This window comes from Leuresthes tenuis, unplaced genomic scaffold (genome assembly GCF_036924035.1).
Source record: "Leuresthes tenuis unplaced genomic scaffold, fLeuTen1.0.hap1 SCAF_9, whole genome shotgun sequence".
Classification (NCBI taxonomy): Eukaryota; Metazoa; Chordata; class Actinopteri; order Atheriniformes; family Atherinopsidae; genus Leuresthes; species Leuresthes tenuis.
In genome coordinates this window covers 18,690,624-18,711,769 of record NW_027325363.1, presented here as the reverse complement: position 1 = coordinate 18,711,769, position 21,146 = coordinate 18,690,624, and the positions used below count along the sequence as shown (strand labels likewise).

At 44.4% G+C, this 21,146-nt stretch overlaps 1 protein-coding gene and 17 non-coding genes across 19 annotated transcripts in view; 17 read left to right on the top strand and 1 right to left on the bottom strand.

Moving 5' to 3' along the window:
* The window catches only part of sphkap (SPHK1 interactor, AKAP domain containing), a 133,502-nt gene that overhangs the window by 36,931 nt on the left and 75,425 nt on the right, over nt 1-21,146 (bottom strand). The gene's annotated exons all lie outside the window — the stretch shown is intronic.
* Nucleotides 957-1,029, top strand: trnar-ucg (transfer RNA arginine (anticodon UCG)). Its single transcript has one exon. It is a non-coding gene; the product is annotated as a tRNA-Arg (tRNA).
* Nucleotides 2,149-2,221, top strand: trnar-ucg (transfer RNA arginine (anticodon UCG)). Its single transcript has one exon. It is a non-coding gene; the product is annotated as a tRNA-Arg (tRNA).
* trnar-ucg (transfer RNA arginine (anticodon UCG)) lies at nt 3,341-3,413 on the top strand. The gene has a single exon. It is a non-coding gene; the product is annotated as a tRNA-Arg (tRNA).
* On the top strand, nt 4,545-4,617 carry trnar-ucg (transfer RNA arginine (anticodon UCG)). The gene has a single exon. It is a non-coding gene; the product is annotated as a tRNA-Arg (tRNA).
* On the top strand, nt 5,737-5,809 carry trnar-ucg (transfer RNA arginine (anticodon UCG)). The gene has a single exon. It is a non-coding gene; the product is annotated as a tRNA-Arg (tRNA).
* trnar-ucg (transfer RNA arginine (anticodon UCG)) lies at nt 6,941-7,013 on the top strand. Its single transcript has one exon. It is a non-coding gene; the product is annotated as a tRNA-Arg (tRNA).
* Nucleotides 8,145-8,217, top strand: trnar-ucg (transfer RNA arginine (anticodon UCG)). The gene has a single exon. It is a non-coding gene; the product is annotated as a tRNA-Arg (tRNA).
* Nucleotides 9,349-9,421, top strand: trnar-ucg (transfer RNA arginine (anticodon UCG)). The gene has a single exon. It is a non-coding gene; the product is annotated as a tRNA-Arg (tRNA).
* trnar-ucg (transfer RNA arginine (anticodon UCG)) lies at nt 10,553-10,625 on the top strand. The gene has a single exon. It is a non-coding gene; the product is annotated as a tRNA-Arg (tRNA).
* Nucleotides 11,757-11,829, top strand: trnar-ucg (transfer RNA arginine (anticodon UCG)). The gene has a single exon. It is a non-coding gene; the product is annotated as a tRNA-Arg (tRNA).
* Nucleotides 12,961-13,033, top strand: trnar-ucg (transfer RNA arginine (anticodon UCG)). Its single transcript has one exon. It is a non-coding gene; the product is annotated as a tRNA-Arg (tRNA).
* Nucleotides 14,165-14,237, top strand: trnar-ucg (transfer RNA arginine (anticodon UCG)). Its single transcript has one exon. It is a non-coding gene; the product is annotated as a tRNA-Arg (tRNA).
* On the top strand, nt 15,369-15,441 carry trnar-ucg (transfer RNA arginine (anticodon UCG)). The gene has a single exon. It is a non-coding gene; the product is annotated as a tRNA-Arg (tRNA).
* On the top strand, nt 16,573-16,645 carry trnar-ucg (transfer RNA arginine (anticodon UCG)). The gene has a single exon. It is a non-coding gene; the product is annotated as a tRNA-Arg (tRNA).
* Nucleotides 17,777-17,849, top strand: trnar-ucg (transfer RNA arginine (anticodon UCG)). Its single transcript has one exon. It is a non-coding gene; the product is annotated as a tRNA-Arg (tRNA).
* Nucleotides 18,981-19,053, top strand: trnar-ucg (transfer RNA arginine (anticodon UCG)). Its single transcript has one exon. It is a non-coding gene; the product is annotated as a tRNA-Arg (tRNA).
* trnar-ucg (transfer RNA arginine (anticodon UCG)) lies at nt 20,310-20,382 on the top strand. The gene has a single exon. It is a non-coding gene; the product is annotated as a tRNA-Arg (tRNA).

Sequence of the window (21,146 nt, the reverse complement as noted above, 5' to 3'; positions counted from 1 at the left end):
CCTGAGTTATTGTCAGAAATCCTCTTAAAAACATGCTGTTTAAGTCCAGTAAGAGTGCCATCTTTCATGTGAGTGACCTTGGTTCAAATCCCCTGCATAGAAGGTACTACCTCCAGTAGGGGTCTTCAGGCAAGACCTAACAGTGTAATTGGCTTTATGTAAATACATAAACATAAACACAGTCAGGAAGTCAAGCCTGTGGTTCACCATCAACCTGTCCATGTTTCAAATAGATTTTCCAAACAGGACAAAACCCTGTTAAGAGGCAGCTCTATACTCTATAGAAATATGGCATTAGAGACACCAACGACCATAGTCAGCAAACAACACGGGCAACATAGATAATTGGCAGCTGTAAAGTACGTGGAAGTAAGTGGAAGCTGTAAAGTACTTTGCTAGTTCCGTTGTCAGAAATCCTCTTAAAAACATGCTGTTTTAGATGGTCTGTTTCTCTGTAAGATTGCCACCTTTCATGTGGGTGACCTGGGTTCAAATCACCTGCATGAAAGGTACTACCTCCAGTGGGGGTCTTCAGGCAAGACCCCCTTACCCTAACTGCCTACCAGTGTAAGTCACTTTATGTAAATGCATAAACACAGCCGGGACCCAAGGCTGGCTGGTTCACAATCAGGAAGAGGAGGCATAGTCCGAAAGTCAAGCCTACAGTCAAGGATTCCATGAAAGTTTGAAGGATGGTTTTCTAGCCTACCATGGCTACCAGTTCTCTCCCTCCATCTCCTGCTTTTACTTGCTCCATGTGTCTGATGTTTAGTTACTCCTCTGCCTCCTTTAGTGATAATGGTACATGTAACAAATAGTCTTTTTGAAGTTTTGAAGGCGAGGTTATCTGATTTGGAAATTCGCCTCGTCATTGCTGAAAACCACCTGATAGCGAGCCAGGTCCCTTTTGTCGGTGCGGAGGCACCTAGCGTAGCTAACCCTGTTAGCCTTAGCAGGACCACGTGGCCTAATGGACAAGGCGTCTGACTTCGGATCAGAAGATTGAGGGTTCGAGTCCCTTCGTGGTTGCACTGTTTAGTCGTATGCTGTCATTACTGCCTAGAAGCTAGAACTTCAAAATCATGAGCACTGTACTGGGTATGTACTTAGTGGTGGAAGCTGTAAAGTTCTGCTAGTTCTGTTGGCAATCTTTCTCAGAGACGGCATCCGACCCAATTTAGATGCAGAGTTTCCTGAGTTATTGTCAGAAATCCTCTTAAAAACATGCTGTTTATGTCCAGTAAGATTGCTATCTTTCATGTGGGTGACCTTGGTTCAAATCCCCTGCATAGAAGGTACTACCTCCAGTAGGGGTCTTCAGGCAAGACCTAACAGTGTAATTCGCTTTATGTAAATACATAAACATAAACACAGTCAGGAAGACAAGCCTGTGGTTCACCATCAACCTGTCCATGTTTCAAACAGATTTTCCAAACAGGACAAAACCCTGTTAAGAGGCAGCTCTATACTCTATAGAAATATGGCATTAGAGACACCAACGACCATAGTCAGCAAACAACACGGGCAACATAGATAATTGGCAGCTGTAAAGTACGTGGAAGTAAGTGGAAGCTGTAAAGTACTTTGCTAGTTCTGTTGTCAGAAATCCTCTTTAAAACATGCTGTTTTAGATGGTCTGTTTCTCTGTAAGATTGTCACCTTTCATGTGGGTCACCTGGGTTCAAATCCCCTGCATGAAAGGTACTACCTCCAGTGGGGGTCTTCAGGCAAGACCCCCTTACCCTAACTGCCTACCAGTGTAAGTCACTTTATGTAAATGCATAAACACAGCCGGGACCCAAGGCTGGCTGGTTCACAATCAGGAAGAGGAGGCATAGTCCGAAAGTCAAGCCTACAGTCAAGGATTCCATGAAAGTTTGAAGGATGGTTTTCTAGCCTACCATGGCTACCAGTTCTCTCCCTCCATCTCCTGCTTTTACTTGCTCCATGTGTCTGATGTTTAGTTACTCCTCTGCCTCCTTTAGTGATAATGGTACATGTAACAAATAGTCTTTTTGAAGTTTTGAAGGCGAGGTTATCTGATTTGGAAATTCGCCTCGTCATTGCTGAAAACCACCTGATAGCAAGCCAGGTCCCTTTTGTCGGTGCGGAGGCACCTAGCGTAGCTAACCCTGTTAGCCTTAGCAGGACCACGTGGCCTAATGGACAAGGCGTCTGACTTCGGATCAGAAGATTGAGGGTTCGAGTCCCTTCGTGGTTGCACTGTTTAGTTGTATGCTGTCATTACTGTATAGAAGCTAGGCCTTCACTGTATTGGGTAAGTACTTAGCAAATAAAGTCATGGTGGAAGCTGTAAAGTTCTGCTAGTTCTGTTGACAATCTTTCTGAGAGATGGCATCCGTCCCACTTTGGATGCAGAGTTTCCTGAGTTATTGTCAGAAATCCTCTTAAAAACATGCTGTTTAAGTCCAGTAAGAGTGCCATCTTTCATGTGAGTGACCTTGGTTCAAATTCCCTGCATAGAAGGTACTACCTCCAGTAGGGGTCTTCAGGCAAGACCTAACAGTGTAATTGGCTTTATGTAAATACATAAACATAAACACAGTCAGGAAGTCAAGCCTGTGGTTCACCATCAACCTGTCCATGTTTCAAATAGATTTTCCAAACAGGACAAAACCCTGTTAAGAGGCAGCTCTATACTCTATAGAAATATGGCATTAGAGACACCAACGACCATAGTCAGCAAACAACACGGGCAACATAGATAATTGGCAGCTGTAAAGTACGTGGAAGTAAGTGGAAGCTGTAAAGTACTTTCCTAGTTCTGTTGTCAGAAATCCTCTTTAAAACATGCTGTTTTAGATGGTCTGTTTCTCTGTAAGATTGCCACCTTTCATGTGGGTGACCTGGGTTCAAATCCCCTGCATGAAAGGTACTACCTCCAGTGGGGGTCTTCAGGCAAGACCCCCTTACCCTAACTGCCTACCAGTGTAAGTCACTTTATGTAAATGCATAAACACAGCCGGGACCCAAGGCTGGCTGGTTCACAATCAGGAAGAGGAGGCATAGTCCGAAAGTCAAGCCTACAGTCAAGGATTCCATGAAAGTTTGAAGGATGGTTTTCTAGCCTACCATGGCTACCAGTTCTCTCCCTCCATCTCCTGCTTTTACTTGCTCCATGTGTCTGATGTTTAGTTACTCCTCTGCCTCCTTTAGTGATAATGGTACATGTAACAAATAGTCTTTTTGAAGTTTTGAAGGCGAGGTTATCTAATTTGGAAACTCGCCTCGTCATTGCTGAAAACCACCTGATAGCGAGCCAGGTCCCTTTTGTCGGTGCGGAGGCACCTAGCGTAGCTAACCCTGTTAGCCTTAGCAGGACCACGTGGCCTAATGGACAAGGCGTCTGACTTCGGATCAGAAAATTGAGGGTTCGAGTCCCTTCGTGGTTGCACTGTTTAGTCGTATGCTGTCATTACTGCCTAGAAGCTAGGGCTTCAAAATCATGAGCACTGTACTGGGTATGTACTTAGCAAATAAAGTCATGGTGGAAGCTGTAAAGTTCTGCTAGTTCTGTTGGCAATCTTTCTCAGAGACGGCATCCGACCCAATTTAGATGCAGAGTTTCCTGAGTTATTGTCAGAAATCCTCTTAAAAACATGCTGTTTATGTCCAGTAAGATTGCTATCTTTCATGTGGGTGACCTTGGTTCAAATCCCCTGCATAGAAGGTACTACCTCCAGTAGGGGTCTTCAGGCAAGACCTAACAGTGTAATTCGCTTTATGTAAATACATAAACATAAACACAGTCAGGAAGACAAGCCTGTGGTTCACCATCAACCTGTCCATGTTTCAAACAGATTTTCCAAACAGGACAAAACCCTGTTAAGAGGCAGCTCTATACTCTATAGAAATATGGCATTAGAGACACCAACGACCATAGTCAGCAAACAACACGGGCAACATAGATAATTGGCAGCTGTAAAGTACGTGGAAGTAAGTGGAAGCTGTAAAGTACTTTGCTAGTTCCGTTGTCAGAAATCCTCTTTAAAACATGCTGTTTTAGATGGTCTGTTTCTCTGTAAGATTGCCACCTTTCATGTGGGTGACCTGGGTTCAAATCACCTGCATGAAAGGTACTACCTCCAGTGGGGGTCTTCAGGCAAGACCCCCTTACCCTAACTGCCTACCAGTGTAAGTCACTTTATGTAAATGCATAAACACAGCCGGGACCCAAGGCTGGCTGGTTCACAATCAGGAAGAGGAGGCATAGTCCGAAAGTCAAGCCTACAGTCAAGGATTCCATGAAAGTTTGAAGGATGGTTTTCTAGCCTACCATGGCTACCAGTTCTCTCCCTCCATCTCCTGCTTTTACTTGCTCCATGTGTCTGATGTTTAGTTACTCCTCTGCCTCCTTTAGTGATAATGGTACATGTAACAAATAGTCTTTTTGAAGTTTTGAAGGCGAGGTTATCTAATTTGGAAACTTGCCTCGTCATTGCTGAAAACCACCTGATAGCGAGCCAGGTCCCTTTTGTCGGTGCGGAGGCACCTAGCGTAGCTAACCCTGTTAGCCTTAGCAGGACCACGTGGCCTAATGGACAAGGCGTCTGACTTCGGATCAGAAAATTGAGGGTTCGAGTCCCTTCGTGGTTGCACTGTTTAGTCGTATGCTGTCATTACTGCCTAGAAGCTAGAACTTCAAAATCATGAGCACTGTACTGGGTATGTACTTAGTGGTGGAAGCTGTAAAGTTCTGCTAGTTCTGTTGGCAATCTTTCTCAGAGACGGCATCCGACCCAATTTAGATGCAGAGTTTCCTGAGTTATTGTCAGAAATCCTCTTAAAAACATGCTGTTTATGTCCAGTAAGATTGCTATCTTTCATGTGGGTGACCTTGGTTCAAATCCCCTGCATAGAAGGTACTACCTCCAGTAGGGGTCTTCAGGCAAGACCTAACAGTGTAATTCGCTTTATGTAAATACATAAACATAAACACAGTCAGGAAGACAAGCCTGTGGTTCACCATCAACCTGTCCATGTTTCAAACAGATTTTCCAAACAGGACAAAACCCTGTTAAGAGGCAGCTCTATACTCTATAGAAATATGGCATTAGAGACACCAACGACCATAGTCAGCAAACAACACGGGCAACATAGATAATTGGCAGCTGTAAAGTACGTGGAAGTAAGTGGAAGCTGTAAAGTACTTTGCTAGTTCCGTTGTCAGAAATCCTCTTTAAAACATGCTGTTTTAGATGGTCTGTTTCTCTGTAAGATTGCCACCTTTCATGTGGGTGACCTGGGTTCAAATCACCTGCATGAAAGGTACTACCTCCAGTGGGGGTCTTCAGGCAAGACCCCCTTACCCTAACTGCCTACCAGTGTAAGTCACTTTATGTAAATGCATAAACACAGCCGGGACCCAAGGCTGGCTGGTTCACAATCAGGAAGAGGAGGCATAGTCCGAAAGTCAAGCCTACAGTCAAGGATTCCATGAAAGTTTGAAGGATGGTTTTCTAGCCTACCATGGCTACCAGTTCTCTCCCTCCATCTCCTGCTTTTACTTGCTCCATGTGTCTGATGTTTAGTTACTCCTCTGCCTCCTTTAGTGATAATGGTACATGTAACAAATAGTCTTTTTGAAGTTTTGAAGGCGAGGTTATCTAATTTGGAAACTTGCCTCGTCATTGCTGAAAACCACCTGATAGCGAGCCAGGTCCCTTTTGTCGGTGCGGAGGCACCTAGCGTAGCTAACCCTGTTAGCCTTAGCAGGACCACGTGGCCTAATGGACAAGGCGTCTGACTTCGGATCAGAAAATTGAGGGTTCGAGTCCCTTCGTGGTTGCACTGTTTAGTCGTATGCTGTCATTACTGCCTAGAAGCTAGGGCTTCAAAATCATGAGCACTGTACTGGGTATGTACTTAGCAAATAAAGTCATGGTGGAAGCTGTAAAGTTCTGCTAGTTCTGTTGGCAATTTTTCTCAGAGACGGCATCCGTCCCAATTTAGATGCAGAGTTTCCTCAGTTATTGTCAGAAATCCTCTTAAAAACATGCTGTTTATGTCCAGTAAGATTGCTATCTTTCATGTGGGTGACCTTGGTTCAAATCCCCTGCATAGAAGGTACTACCTCCAGTAGGGGTCTTCAGGTAAGACCTAACAGTGTAATTCGCTTTATGTAAATACATAAACATAAACACAGTCAGGAAGACAAGCCTGTGGTTCACCATCAACCTGTCCATGTTTCAAACAGATTTTCCAAACAGGACAAAACCCTGTTAACAGGCAGCTCTATACTCTATAGAAATATGGCATTAGAGATACCAACGACCATAGTCAGCAAACAACACGGGCAACATAGATAATTGGCAGCTGTAAAGTACGTGGAAGTAAGTGGAAGCTGTAAAGTACTTTGCTAGTTCCATTGTCAGAAATCCTCTTTAAAACATGCTGTTTTAGATGGTCTGTTTCTCTGTAAGATTGCTACCTTTCATGTGGGTGACCTGGGTTCAAATCCCCTGCATGAAAGGTACTACCTCCAGTGGGGGTCTTCAGGCAAGACCCCCTTACCCTAACTGCCTACCAGTGTAAGTCACTTTATGTAAATGCATAAACACAGCCGGGACCCAAGGCTGGCTGGTTCACAATCAGGAAGAGGAGGCATAGTCCGAAAGTCAAGCCTACAGTCAAGGATTCCATGAAAGTTTGAAGGATGGTTTTCTAGCCTACCATGGCTACCAGTTCTCTCCCTCCATCTCCTGCTTTTACTTGCTCCATGTGTCGGATGTTTAGTTACTCCTCTGCCTCCTTTAGTGATAATGGTACATGTAACAAATAGTCTTTTTGAAGTTTTGAAGGCGAGGTTATCTAATTTGGAAACTCGCCTCGTCATTGCTGAAAACCACCTGATAGCAAGCCAGGTCCCTTTTGTCGGTGCGGAGGCACCTAGCGTAGCTAACCCTGTTAGCCTTAGCAGGACCACGTGGCCTAATGGACAAGGCGTCTGACTTCGGATCAGAAAATTGAGGGTTCGAGTCCCTTCGTGGTTGCACTGTTTAGTCGTATGCTGTCATTACTGCCTAGAAGCTAGGGCTTCAAAATCATGAGCACTGTACTGGGTATGTACTTAGCAAATAAAGTCATGGTGGAAGCTGTAAAGTTCTGCTAGTTCTGTTGGCAATCTTTCTCAGAGACGGCATCCGTCCCAATTTGGATGCAGAGTTTCCTGAGTTATTGTCAGAAATCCTCTTAAAAACATGCTGTTTAAGTCCAGTAAGAGTGCCATCTTTCATGTGAGTGACCTTGGTTCAAATTCCCTGCATAGAAGGTACTACCTCCAGTAGGGGTCTTCAGGCAAGACCTAACAGTGTAATTGGCTTTATGTAAATACATAAACATAAACACAGTCAGGAAGTCAAGCCTGTGGTTCACCATCAACCTGTCCATGTTTCAAATAGATTTTCCAAACAGGACAAAACCCTGTTAAGAGGCAGCTCTATACTCTATAGAAATATGGCATTAGAGACACCAACGACCATAGTCAGCAAACAACACGGGCAACATAGATAATTGGCAGCTGTAAAGTACGTGGAAGTAAGTGGAAGCTGTAAAGTACTTTCCTAGTTCTGTTGTCAGAAATCCTCTTTAAAACATGCTGTTTTAGATGGTCTGTTTCTCTGTAAGATTGCCACCTTTCATGTGGGTGACCTGGGTTCAAATCCCCTGCATGAAAGGTACTACCTCCAGTGGGGGTCTTCAGGCAAGACCCCCTTACCCTAACTGCCTACCAGTGTAAGTCACTTTATGTAAATGCATAAACACAGCCGGGACCCAAGGCTGGCTGGTTCACAATCAGGAAGAGGAGGCATAGTCCGAAAGTCAAGCCTACAGTCAAGGATTCCATGAAAGTTTGAAGGATGGTTTTCTAGCCTACCATGGCTACCAGTTCTCTCCCTCCATCTCCTGCTTTTACTTGCTCCATGTGTCTGATGTTTAGTTACTCCTCTGCCTCCTTTAGTGATAATGGTACATGTAACAAATAGTCTTTTTGAAGTTTTGAAGGCGAGGTTATCTAATTTGGAAACTCGCCTCGTCATTGCTGAAAACCACCTGATAGCAAGCAAGGTCCCTTTTGTCGGTGCGGAGGCACCTAGCGTAGCTAACCCTGTTAGCCTTAGCAGGACCACGTGGCCTAATGGACAAGGCGTCTGACTTCGGATCAGAAGATTGAGGGTTCGAGTCCCTTCGTGGTTGCACTGTTTAGTCGTATGCTGTCATTACTGCCTAGAAGCTAGGGCTTTAAAATCATGAGCACTGTACTGGGTATGTACTTAGCAAATAAAGTCATGGTGGAAGCTGTAAAGTTCTGCTAGTTCTGTTGGCAATCTTTCTCAGAGACGGCATCCGTCCCAATTTGGATGCAGAGTTTCCTGAGTTATTGTCAGAAATCCTCTTAAAAACATGCTGTTTAAGTCCAGTAAGAGTGCCATCTTTCATGTGAGTGACCTTGGTTCAAATCCCCTGCATAGAAGGTACTACCTCCAGTAGGGGTCTTCAGGCAAGACCTAACAGTGTAATTGGCTTTATGTAAATACATAAACATAAACACAGTCAGGAAGTCAAGCCTGTGGTTCACCATCAACCTGTCCATGTTTCAAATAGATTTTCCAAACAGGACAAAACCCTGTTAAGAGGCAGCTCTATACTCTATAGAAATATGGCATTAGAGACACCAACGACCATAGTCAGCAAACAACACGGGCAACATAGATAATTGGCAGCTGTAAAGTACGTGGAAGTAAGTGGAAGCTGTAAAGTACTTTCCTAGTTCTGTTGTCAGAAATCCTCTTTAAAACATGCTGTTTTAGATGGTCTGTTTCTCTGTAAGATTGCCACCTTTCATGTGGGTGACCTGGGTTCAAATCCCCTGCATGAAAGGTACTACCTCCAGTGGGGGTCTTCAGGCAAGACCCCCTTACCCTAACTGCCTACCAGTGTAAGTCACTTTATGTAAATGCATAAACACAGCCGGGACCCAAGGCTGGCTGGTTCACAATCAGGAAGAGGAGGCATAGTCCGAAAGTCAAGCCTACAGTCAAGGATTCCATGAAAGTTTGAAGGATGGTTTTCTAGCCTACCATGGCTACCAGTTCTCTCCCTCCATCTCCTGCTTTTACTTGCTCCATGTGTCTGATGTTTAGTTACTCCTCTGCCTCCTTTAGTGATAATGGTACATGTAACAAATAGTCTTTTTGAAGTTTTGAAGGCGAGGTTATCTAATTTGGAAACTCGCCTCGTCATTGCTGAAAACCACCTGATAGCAAGCAAGGTCCCTTTTGTCGGTGCGGAGGCACCTAGCGTAGCTAACCCTGTTAGCCTTAGCAGGACCACGTGGCCTAATGGACAAGGCGTCTGACTTCGGATCAGAAAATTGAGGGTTCGAGTCCCTTCGTGGTTGCACTGTTTAGTCGTATGCTGTCATTACTGCCTAGAAGCTAGGGCTTCAAAATCATGAGCACTGTACTGGGTATGTACTTAGCAAATAAAGTCATGGTGGAAGCTGTAAAGTTCTGCTAGTTCTGTTGGCAATCTTTCTCAGAGACGGCATCCGTCCCAATTTAGATGCAGAGTTTCCTCAGTTATTGTCAGAAATCCTCTTAAAAACATGCTGTTTATGTCCAGTAAGATTGCTATCTTTCATGTGGGTGACCTTGGTTCAAATCCCCTGCATAGAAGGTACTACCTCCAGTAGGGGTCTTCAGGTAAGACCTAACAGTGTAATTCGCTTTATGTAAATACATAAACATAAACACAGTCAGGAAGACAAGCCTGTGGTTCACCATCAACCTGTCCATGTTTCAAACAGATTTTCCAAACAGGACAAAACCCTGTTAAGAGGCAGCTCTATACTCTATAGAAATATGGCATTAGAGATACCAACGACCATAGTCAGCAAACAACACGGGCAACATAGATAATTGGCAGCTGTAAAGTACGTGGAAGTAAGTGGAAGCTGTAAAGTACTTTGCTAGTTCCATTGTCAGAAATCCTCTTTAAAACATGCTGTTTTAGATGGTCTGTTTCTCTGTAAGATTGCTACCTTTCATGTGGGTGACCTGGGTTCAAATCCCCTGCATGAAAGGTACTACCTCCAGTGGGGGTCTTCAGGCAAGACCCCCTTACCCTAACTGCCTACCAGTGTAAGTCACTTTATGTAAATGCATAAACACAGCCGGGACCCAAGGCTGGCTGGTTCACAATCAGGAAGAGGAGGCATAGTCCGAAAGTCAAGCCTACAGTCAAGGATTCCATGAAAGTTTGAAGGATGGTTTTCTAGCCTACCATGGCTACCAGTTCTCTCCCTCCATCTCCTGCTTTTACTTGCTCCATGTGTCGGATGTTTAGTTACTCCTCTGCCTCCTTTAGTGATAATGGTACATGTAACAAATAGTCTTTTTGAAGTTTTGAAGGCGAGGTTATCTAATTTGGAAACTCGCCTCGTCATTGCTGAAAACCACCTGATAGCAAGCCAGGTCCCTTTTGTCGGTGCGGAGGCACCTAGCGTAGCTAACCCTGTTAGCCTTAGCAGGACCACGTGGCCTAATGGACAAGGCGTCTGACTTCGGATCAGAAGATTGAGGGTTCGAGTCCCTTCGTGGTTGCACTGTTTAGTCGTATGCTGTCATTACTGCCTAGAAGCTAGGGCTTTAAAATCATGAGCACTGTACTGGGTATGTACTTAGCAAATAAAGTCATGGTGGAAGCTGTAAAGTTCTGCTAGTTCTGTTGGCAATCTTTCTCAGAGACGGCATCCGTCCCAATTTGGATGCAGAGTTTCCTGAGTTATTGTCAGAAATCCTCTTAAAAACATGCTGTTTAAGTCCAGTAAGAGTGCCATCTTTCATGTGAGTGACCTTGGTTCAAATCCCCTGCATAGAAGGTACTACCTCCAGTAGGGGTCTTCAGGCAAGACCTAACAGTGTAATTGGCTTTATGTAAATACATAAACATAAACACAGTCAGGAAGTCAAGCCTGTGGTTCACCATCAACCTGTCCATGTTTCAAATAGATTTTCCAAACAGGACAAAACCCTGTTAAGAGGCAGCTCTATACTCTATAGAAATATGGCATTAGAGATACCAACGACCATAGTCAGCAAACAACACGGGCAACATAGATAATTGGCAGCTGTAAAGTACGTGGAAGTAAGTGGAAGCTGTAAAGTACTTTGCTAGTTCCGTTGTCAGAAATCCTCTTTAAAACATGCTGTTTTAGATGGTCTGTTTCTCTGTAAGATTGCCACCTTTCATGTGGGTGACCTGGGTTCAAATCACCTGCATGAAAGGTACTACCTCCAGTGGGGGTCTTCAGGCAAGACCCCCTTACCCTAACTGCCTACCAGTGTAAGTCACTTTATGTAAATGCATAAACACAGCCGGGACCCAAGGCTGGCTGGTTCACAATCAGGAAGAGGAGGCATAGTCCGAAAGTCAAGCCTACAGTCAAGGATTCCATGAAAGTTTGAAGGATGGTTTTCTAGCCTACCATGGCTACCAGTTCTCTCCCTCCATCTCCTGCTTTTACTTGCTCCATGTGTCTGATGTTTAGTTACTCCTCTGCCTCCTTTAGTGATAATGGTACATGTAACAAATAGTCTTTTTGAAGTTTTGAAGGCGAGGTTATCTAATTTGGAAACTTGCCTCGTCATTGCTGAAAACCACCTGATAGCGAGCCAGGTCCCTTTTGTCGGTGCGGAGGCACCTAGCGTAGCTAACCCTGTTAGCCTTAGCAGGACCACGTGGCCTAATGGACAAGGCGTCTGACTTCGGATCAGAAAATTGAGGGTTCGAGTCCCTTCGTGGTTGCACTGTTTAGTCGTATGCTGTCATTACTGCCTAGAAGCTAGGGCTTCAAAATCATGAGCACTGTACTGGGTATGTACTTAGCAAATAAAGTCATGGTGGAAGCTGTAAAGTTCTGCTAGTTCTGTTGGCAATTTTTCTCAGAGACGGCATCCGTCCCAATTTAGATGCAGAGTTTCCTCAGTTATTGTCAGAAATCCTCTTAAAAACATGCTGTTTATGTCCAGTAAGATTGCTATCTTTCATGTGGGTGACCTTGGTTCAAATCCCCTGCATAGAAGGTACTACCTCCAGTAGGGGTCTTCAGGTAAGACCTAACAGTGTAATTCGCTTTATGTAAATACATAAACATAAACACAGTCAGGAAGACAAGCCTGTGGTTCACCATCAACCTGTCCATGTTTCAAACAGATTTTCCAAACAGGACAAAACCCTGTTAAGAGGCAGCTCTATACTCTATAGAAATATGGCATTAGAGATACCAACGACCATAGTCAGCAAACAACACGGGCAACATAGATAATTGGCAGCTGTAAAGTACGTGGAAGTAAGTGGAAGCTGTAAAGTACTTTGCTAGTTCCGTTGTCAGAAATCCTCTTTAAAACATGCTGTTTTAGATGGTCTGTTTCTCTGTAAGATTGCCACCTTTCATGTGGGTGACCTGGGTTCAAATCACCTGCATGAAAGGTACTACCTCCAGTGGGGGTCTTCAGGCAAGACCCCCTTACCCTAACTGCCTACCAGTGTAAGTCACTTTATGTAAATGCATAAACACAGCCGGGACCCAAGGCTGGCTGGTTCACAATCAGGAAGAGGAGGCATAGTCCGAAAGTCAAGCCTACAGTCAAGGATTCCATGAAAGTTTGAAGGATGGTTTTCTAGCCTACCATGGCTACCAGTTCTCTCCCTCCATCTCCTGCTTTTACTTGCTCCATGTGTCTGATGTTTAGTTACTCCTCTGCCTCCTTTAGTGATAATGGTACATGTAACAAATAGTCTTTTTGAAGTTTTGAAGGCGAGGTTATCTAATTTGGAAACTTGCCTCGTCATTGCTGAAAACCACCTGATAGCGAGCCAGGTCCCTTTTGTCGGTGCGGAGGCACCTAGCGTAGCTAACCCTGTTAGCCTTAGCAGGACCACGTGGCCTAATGGACAAGGCGTCTGACTTCGGATCAGAAAATTGAGGGTTCGAGTCCCTTCGTGGTTGCACTGTTTAGTCGTATGCTGTCATTACTGCCTAGAAGCTAGGGCTTCAAAATCATGAGCACTGTACTGGGTATGTACTTAGCAAATAAAGTCATGGTGGAAGCTGTAAAGTTCTGCTAGTTCTGTTGGCAATTTTTCTCAGAGACGGCATCCGTCCCAATTTAGATGCAGAGTTTCCTCAGTTATTGTCAGAAATCCTCTTAAAAACATGCTGTTTATGTCCAGTAAGATTGCTATCTTTCATGTGGGTGACCTTGGTTCAAATCCCCTGCATAGAAGGTACTACCTCCAGTAGGGGTCTTCAGGTAAGACCTAACAGTGTAATTCGCTTTATGTAAATACATAAACATAAACACAGTCAGGAAGACAAGCCTGTGGTTCACCATCAACCTGTCCATGTTTCAAACAGATTTTCCAAACAGGACAAAACCCTGTTAACAGGCAGCTCTATACTCTATAGAAATATGGCATTAGAGATACCAACGACCATAGTCAGCAAACAACACGGGCAACATAGATAATTGGCAGCTGTAAAGTACGTGGAAGTAAGTGGAAGCTGTAAAGTACTTTGCTAGTTCCATTGTCAGAAATCCTCTTTAAAACATGCTGTTTTAGATGGTCTGTTTCTCTGTAAGATTGCTACCTTTCATGTGGGTGACCTGGGTTCAAATCCCCTGCATGAAAGGTACTACCTCCAGTGGGGGTCTTCAGGCAAGACCCCCTTACCCTAACTGCCTACCAGTGTAAGTCACTTTATGTAAATGCATAAACACAGCCGGGACCCAAGGCTGGCTGGTTCACAATCAGGAAGAGGAGGCATAGTCCGAAAGTCAAGCCTACAGTCAAGGATTCCATGAAAGTTTGAAGGATGGTTTTCTAGCCTACCATGGCTACCAGTTCTCTCCCTCCATCTCCTGCTTTTACTTGCTCCATGTGTCGGATGTTTAGTTACTCCTCTGCCTCCTTTAGTGATAATGGTACATGTAACAAATAGTCTTTTTGAAGTTTTGAAGGCGAGGTTATCTAATTTGGAAACTCGCCTCGTCATTGCTGAAAACCACCTGATAGCAAGCCAGGTCCCTTTTGTCGGTGCGGAGGCACCTAGCGTAGCTAACCCTGTTAGCCTTAGCAGGACCACGTGGCCTAATGGACAAGGCGTCTGACTTCGGATCAGAAAATTGAGGGTTCGAGTCCCTTCGTGGTTGCACTGTTTAGTCGTATGCTGTCATTACTGCCTAGAAGCTAGGGCTTCAAAATCATGAGCACTGTACTGGGTATGTACTTAGCAAATAAAGTCATGGTGGAAGCTGTAAAGTTCTGCTAGTTCTGTTGGCAATCTTTCTCAGAGACGGCATCCGTCCCAATTTGGATGCAGAGTTTCCTGAGTTATTGTCAGAAATCCTCTTAAAAACATGCTGTTTAAGTCCAGTAAGAGTGCCATCTTTCATGTGAGTGACCTTGGTTCAAATCCCCTGCATAGAAGGTACTACCTCCAGTAGGGGTCTTCAGGCAAGACCTAACAGTGTAATTGGCTTTATGTAAATACATAAACATAAACACAGTCAGGAAGTCAAGCCTGTGGTTCACCATCAACCTGTCCATGTTTCAAATAGATTTTCCAAACAGGACAAAACCCTGTTAAGAGGCAGCTCTATACTCTATAGAAATATGGCATTAGAGACACCAACGACCATAGTCAGCAAACAACACGGGCAACATAGATAATTGGCAGCTGTAAAGTACGTGGAAGTAAGTGGAAGCTGTAAAGTACTTTCCTAGTTCTGTTGTCAGAAATCCTCTTTAAAACATGCTGTTTTAGATGGTCTGTTTCTCTGTAAGATTGCCACCTTTCATGTGGGTGACCTGGGTTCAAATCCCCTGCATGAAAGGTACTACCTCCAGTGGGGGTCTTCAGGCAAGACCCCCTTACCCTAACTGCCTACCAGTGTAAGTCACTTTATGTAAATGCATAAACACAGCCGGGACCCAAGGCTGGCTGGTTCACAATCAGGAAGAGGAGGCATAGTCCGAAAGTCAAGCCTACAGTCAAGGATTCCATGAAAGTTTGAAGGATGGTTTTCTAGCCTACCATGGCTACCAGTTCTCTCCCTCCATCTCCTGCTTTTACTTGCTCCATGTGTCTGATGTTTAGTTACTCCTCTGCCTCCTTTAGTGATAATGGTACATGTAACAAATAGTCTTTTTGAAGTTTTGAAGGCGAGGTTATCTAATTTGGAAACTCGCCTCGTCATTGCTGAAAACCACCTGATAGCAAGCAAGGTCCCTTTTGTCGGTGCGGAGGCACCTAGCGTAGCTAACCCTGTTAGCCTTAGCAGGACCACGTGGCCTAATGGACAAGGCGTCTGACTTCGGATCAGAAGATTGAGGGTTCGAGTCCCTTCGTGGTTGCACTGTTTAGTCGTATGCTGTCATTACTGCCTAGAAGCTAGGGCTTTAAAATCATGAGCACTGTACTGGGTATGTACTTAGCAAATAAAGTCATGGTGGAAGCTGTAAAGTTCTGCTAGTTCTGTTGGCAATCTTTCTCAGAGACGGCATCCGTCCCAATTTGGATGCAGAGTTTCCTGAGTTATTGTCAGAAATCCTCTTAAAAACATGCTGTTTAAGTCCAGTAAGAGTGCCATCTTTCATGTGAGTGACCTTGGTTCAAATCCCCTGCATAGAAGGTACTACCTCCAGTAGGGGTCTTCAGGCAAGACCTAACAGTGTAATTGGCTTTATGTAAATACATAAACATAAACACAGTCAGGAAGTCAAGCCTGTGGTTCACCATCAACCTGTCCATGTTTCAAATAGATTTTCCAAACAGGACAAAACCCTGTTAAGAGGCAGCTCTATACTCTATAGAAATATGGCATTAGAGATACCAACGACCATAGTCAGCAAACAACACGGGCAACATAGATAATTGGCAGCTGTAAAGTACGTGGAAGTAAGTGGAAGCTGTAAAGTACTTTGCTAGTTCCATTGTCAGAAATCCTCTTTAAAACATGCTGTTTTAGATGGTCTGTTTCTCTGTAAGATTGCTACCTTTCATGTGGGTGACCTGGGTTCAAATCCCCTGCATGAAAGGTACTACCTCCAGTGGGGGTCTTCAGGCAAGACCCCCTTACCCTAACTGCCTACCAGTGTAAGTCACTTTATGTAAATGCATAAACACAGCCGGGACCCAAGGCTGGCTGGTTCACAATCAGGAAGAGGAGGCATAGTCCGAAAGTCAAGCCTACAGTCAAGGATTCCATGAAAGTTTGAAGGATGGTTTTCTAGCCTACCATGGCTACCAGTTCTCTCCCTCCATCTCCTGCTTTTACTTGCTCCATGTGTCGGATGTTTAGTTACTCCTCTGCCTCCTTTAGTGATAATGGTACATGTAACAAATAGTCTTTTTGAAGTTTTGAAGGCGAGGTTATCTAATTTGGAAACTCGCCTCGTCATTGCTGAAAACCACCTGATAGCAAGCCAGGTCCCTTTTGTCGGTGCGGAGGCACCTAGCGTAGCTAACCCTGTTAGCCTTAGCAGGACCACGTGGCCTAATGGACAAGGCGTCTGACTTCGGATCAGAAGATTGAGGGTTCGAGTCCCTTCGTGGTTGCACTGTTTAGTCGTATGCTGTCATTACTGCCTAGAAGCTAGGGCTTTAAAATCATGAGCACTGTACTGGGTATGTACTTAGCAAATAAAGTCATGGTGGAAGCTGTAAAGTTCTGCTAGTTCTGTTGGCAATCTTTCTCAGAGACGGCATCCGTCCCAATTTGGATGCAGAGTTTCCTGAGTTATTGTCAGAAATCCTCTTAAAAACATGCTGTTTAAGTCCAGTAAGAGTGCCATCTTTCATGTGAGTGACCTTGGTTCAAATCCCCTGCATAGAAGGTACTACCTCCAGTAGGGGTCTTCAGGCAAGACCTAACAGTGTAATTGGCTTTATGTAAATACATAAACATAAACACAGTCAGGAAGTCAAGCCTGTGGTTCACCATCAACCTGTCCATGTTTCAAATAGATTTTCCAAACAGGACAAAACCCTGTTAAGAGGCAGCTCTATACTCTATAGAAATATGGCATTAGAGATACCAACGACCATAGTCAGCAAACAACACGGGCAACATAGATAATTGGCAGCTGTAAAGTACGTGGAAGTAAGTGGAAGCTGTAAAGTACTTTCCTAGTTCTGTTGTCAGAAATCCTCTTTAAAACATGCTGTTTTAGATGGTCTGTTTCTCTGTAAGATTGCCACCTTTCATGTGGGTGACCTGGGTTCAAATCCCCTGCATGAAAGGTACTACCTCCAGTGGGGGTCTTCAGGCAAGACCCCCTTACCCTAACTGCCTACCAGTGTAAGTCACTTTATGTAAATGCATAAACACAGCCGGGACCCAAGGCTGGCTGGTTCACAATCAGGAAGAGGAGGCATAGTCCGAAAGTCAAGCCTACAGTCAAGGATTCCATGAAAGTTTGAAGGATGGTTTTCTAGCCTACCATGGCTACCAGTTCTCTCCCTCCATCTCCTGCTTTTACTTGCTCCATGTGTCTGATGTTTAGTTACTCCTCTGCCTCCTTTAGTGATAATGGTACATGTAACAAATAGTCTTTTTGAAGTTTTGAAGGCGAGGTTATCTAATTTGGAAACTCGCCTCGTCATTGCTGAAAACCACCTGATAGCAAGCAAGGTCCCTTTTGTCGGTGCGGAGGCACCTAGCGTAGCTAACCCTGTTAGCCTTAGCAGGACCACGTGGCCTAATGGACAAGGCGTCTGACTTCGGATCAGAAAATTGAGGGTTCGAGTCCCTTCGTGGTTGCACTGTTTAGTCGTATGCTGTCATTACTGCCTAGAAGCTAGGGCTTCAAAATCATGAGCACTGTACTGGGTATGTACTTAGCAAATAAAGTCATGGTGGAAGCTGTAAAGTTCTGCTAGTTCTCTTGGCAATCTTTCTCAGAGACGGCATCCGTCCCAATTTAGATGCAGAGTTTCCTCAGTTATTGTCAGAAATCCTCTTAAAAACATGCTGTTTATGTCCAGTAAGATTGCTATCTTTCATGTGGGTGACCTTGGTTCAAATCCCCTGCATAGAAGGTACTACCTCCAGTAGGGGTCTTCAGGTAAGACCTAACAGTGTAATTCGCTTTATGTAAATACATAAACATAAACACAGTCAGGAAGACAAGCCTGTGGTTCACCATCAACCTGTCCATGTTTCAAACAGATTTTCCAAACAGGACAAAACCCTGTTAAGAGGCAGCTCTATACTCTATAGAAATATGGCATTAGAGATACCAACGACCATAGTCAGCAAACAACACGGGCAACATAGATAATTGGCAGCTGTAAATTACGTGGAAGTAAGTGGAAGCTGTAAAGTACTTTGCTAGTTCCATTGTCAGAAATCCTCTTTAAAACATGCTGTTTTAGATGGTCTGTTTCTCTGTAAGATTGCTACCTTTCATGTGGGTGACCTGGGTTCAAATCCCCTGCATGAAAGGTACTACCTCCAGTGGGGGTCTTCAGGCAAGACCCCCTTACCCTAACTGCCTACCAGTGTAAGTCACTTTATGTAAATGCATAAACACAGCCGGGACCCAAGGCTGGCTGGTTCACAATCAGGAAGAGGAGGCATAGTCCGAAAGTCAAGCCTACAGTCAAGGATTCCATGAAAGTTTGAAGGATGGTTTTCTAGCCTACCATGGCTACCAGTTCTCTCCCTCCATCTCCTGCTTTTACTTGCTCCATGTGTCGGATGTTTAGTTACTCCTCTGCCTCCTTTAGTGATAATGGTACATGTAACAAATAGTCTTTTTGAAGTTTTGAAGGCGAGGTTATCTAATTTGGAAACTCGCCTCGTCATTGCTGAAAACCACCTGATAGCAAGCCAGGTCCCTTTTGTCGGTGCGGAGGCACCTAGCGTAGCTAACCCTGTTAGCCTTAGCAGGACCACGTGGCCTAATGGACAAGGCGTCTGACTTCGGATCAGAAAATTGAGGGTTCGAGTCCCTTCGTGGTTGCACTGTTTAGTCGTATGCTGTCATTACTGCCTAGAAGCTAGGGCTTCAAAATCATGAGCACTGTACTGGGTATGTACTTAGCAAATAAAGTCATGGTGGAAGCTGTAAAGTTCTGCTAGTTCTGTTGGCAATCTTTCTCAGAGACGGCATCCGTCCCAATTTGGATGCAGAGTTTCCTGAGTTATTGTCAGAAATCCTCTTAAAAACATGCTGTTTAAGTCCAGTAAGAGTGCCATCTTTCATGTGAGTGACCTTGGTTCAAATCCCCTGCATAGAAGGTACTACCTCCAGTAGGGGTCTTCAGGCAAGACCTAACAGTGTAATTGGCTTTATGTAAATACATAAACATAAACACAGTCAGGAAGTCAAGCCTGTGGTTCACCATCAACCTGTCCATGTTTCAAATAGATTTTCCAAACAGGACAAAACCCTGTTAAGAGGCAGCTCTATACTCTATAGAAATATGGCATTAGAGATACCAACGACCATAGTCAGCAAACAACACGGGCAACATAGATAATTGGCAGCTGTAAAGTACGTGGAAGTAAGTGGAAGCTGTAAAGTACTTTGCTAGTTCCGTTGACAGAAATCCTCTTAAAAACATGCTGTTTCAGATGGTCTGTTTCTCTGTAAGATTGCCACCTTTCATATGGGTGACCTGGGTTCAAATCCCCTGGAAGCTGTAAAGTACTTTCCTAGTTCTGTTGTCAGAAATCCTCTTTAAAACATGCTGTTTTAGATGGTCTGTTTCTCTGTAAGATTGCCACCTTTCATGTGGGTGACCTGGGTTCAAATCCCCTGCATGAAAGGTACTACCTCCAGTGGGGGTCTTCAGGCAAGACCCCCTTACCCTAACTGCCTACCAGTGTAAGTCACTTTATGTAAATGCATAAACACAGCCGGGACCCAAGGCTGGCTGGTTCACAATCAGGAAGAGGAGGCATAGTCCGAAAGTCAAGCCTACAGTCAAGGATTCCATGAAAGTTTGAAGGATGGTTTTCTAGCCTACCATGGCTACCAGTTCTCTCCCTCCATCTCCTGCTTTTACTTGCTCCATGTGTCTGATGTTTAGTTACTCCTCTGCCTCCTTTAGTGATAATGGTACATGTAACAAATAGTCTTTTTGAAGTTTTGAAGGCGAGGTTATCTAATTTGGAAACTCGCCTCGTCATTGCTGAAAACCACCTGATAGCAAGCAAGGTCCCTTTTGTCGGTGCGGAGGCACCTAGCGTAGCTAACCCTGTTAGCCTTAGCAGGACCACGTGGCCTAATGGACAAGGCGTCTGACTTCGGATCAGAAAATTGAGGGTTCGAGTCCCTTCGTGGTTGCACTGTTTAGTCGTATGCTGTCATTACTGCCTAGAAGCTAGGGCTTCAAAATCATGAGCACTGTACTGGGTATGTACTTAGCAAATAAAGTCATGGTGGAAGCTGTAAAGTTCTGCTAGTTCTGTTGGCAATCTTTCTCAGAGACGGCATCCGTCCCAATTTAGATGCAGAGTTTCCTCAGTTATTGTCAGAAATCCTCTTAAAAACATGCTGTTTATGTCCAGTAAGATTGCTATCTTTCATGTGGGTGACCTTGGTTCAAATCCCCTGCATAGAAGGTACTACCTCCAGTAGGGGTCTTCAGGTAAGACCTAACAGTGTAATTCGCTTTATGTAAATACATAAACATAAACACAGTCAGGAAGACAAGCCTGTGGTTCACCATCAACCTGTCCATGTTTCAAACAGATTTTCCAAACAGGACAAAACCCTGTTAAGAGGCAGCTCTATACTCTATAGAAATATGGCATTAGAGATACCAACGACCATAGTCAGCAAACAACACGGGCAACATAGATAATTGGCAGCTGTAAAGTACGTGGAAGTAAGTGGAAGCTGTAAAGTACTTTGCTAGTTCCATTGTCAGAAATCCTCTTTAAAACATGCTGTTTTAGATGGTCTGTTTCTCTGTAAGATTGCTACCTTTCATGTGGGTGACCTGGGTTCAAATCCCCTGCATGAAAGGTACTACCTCCAGTGGGGGTCTTCAGGCAAGACCCCCTTACCCTAACTGCCTACCAGTGTAAGTCACTTTATGTAAATGC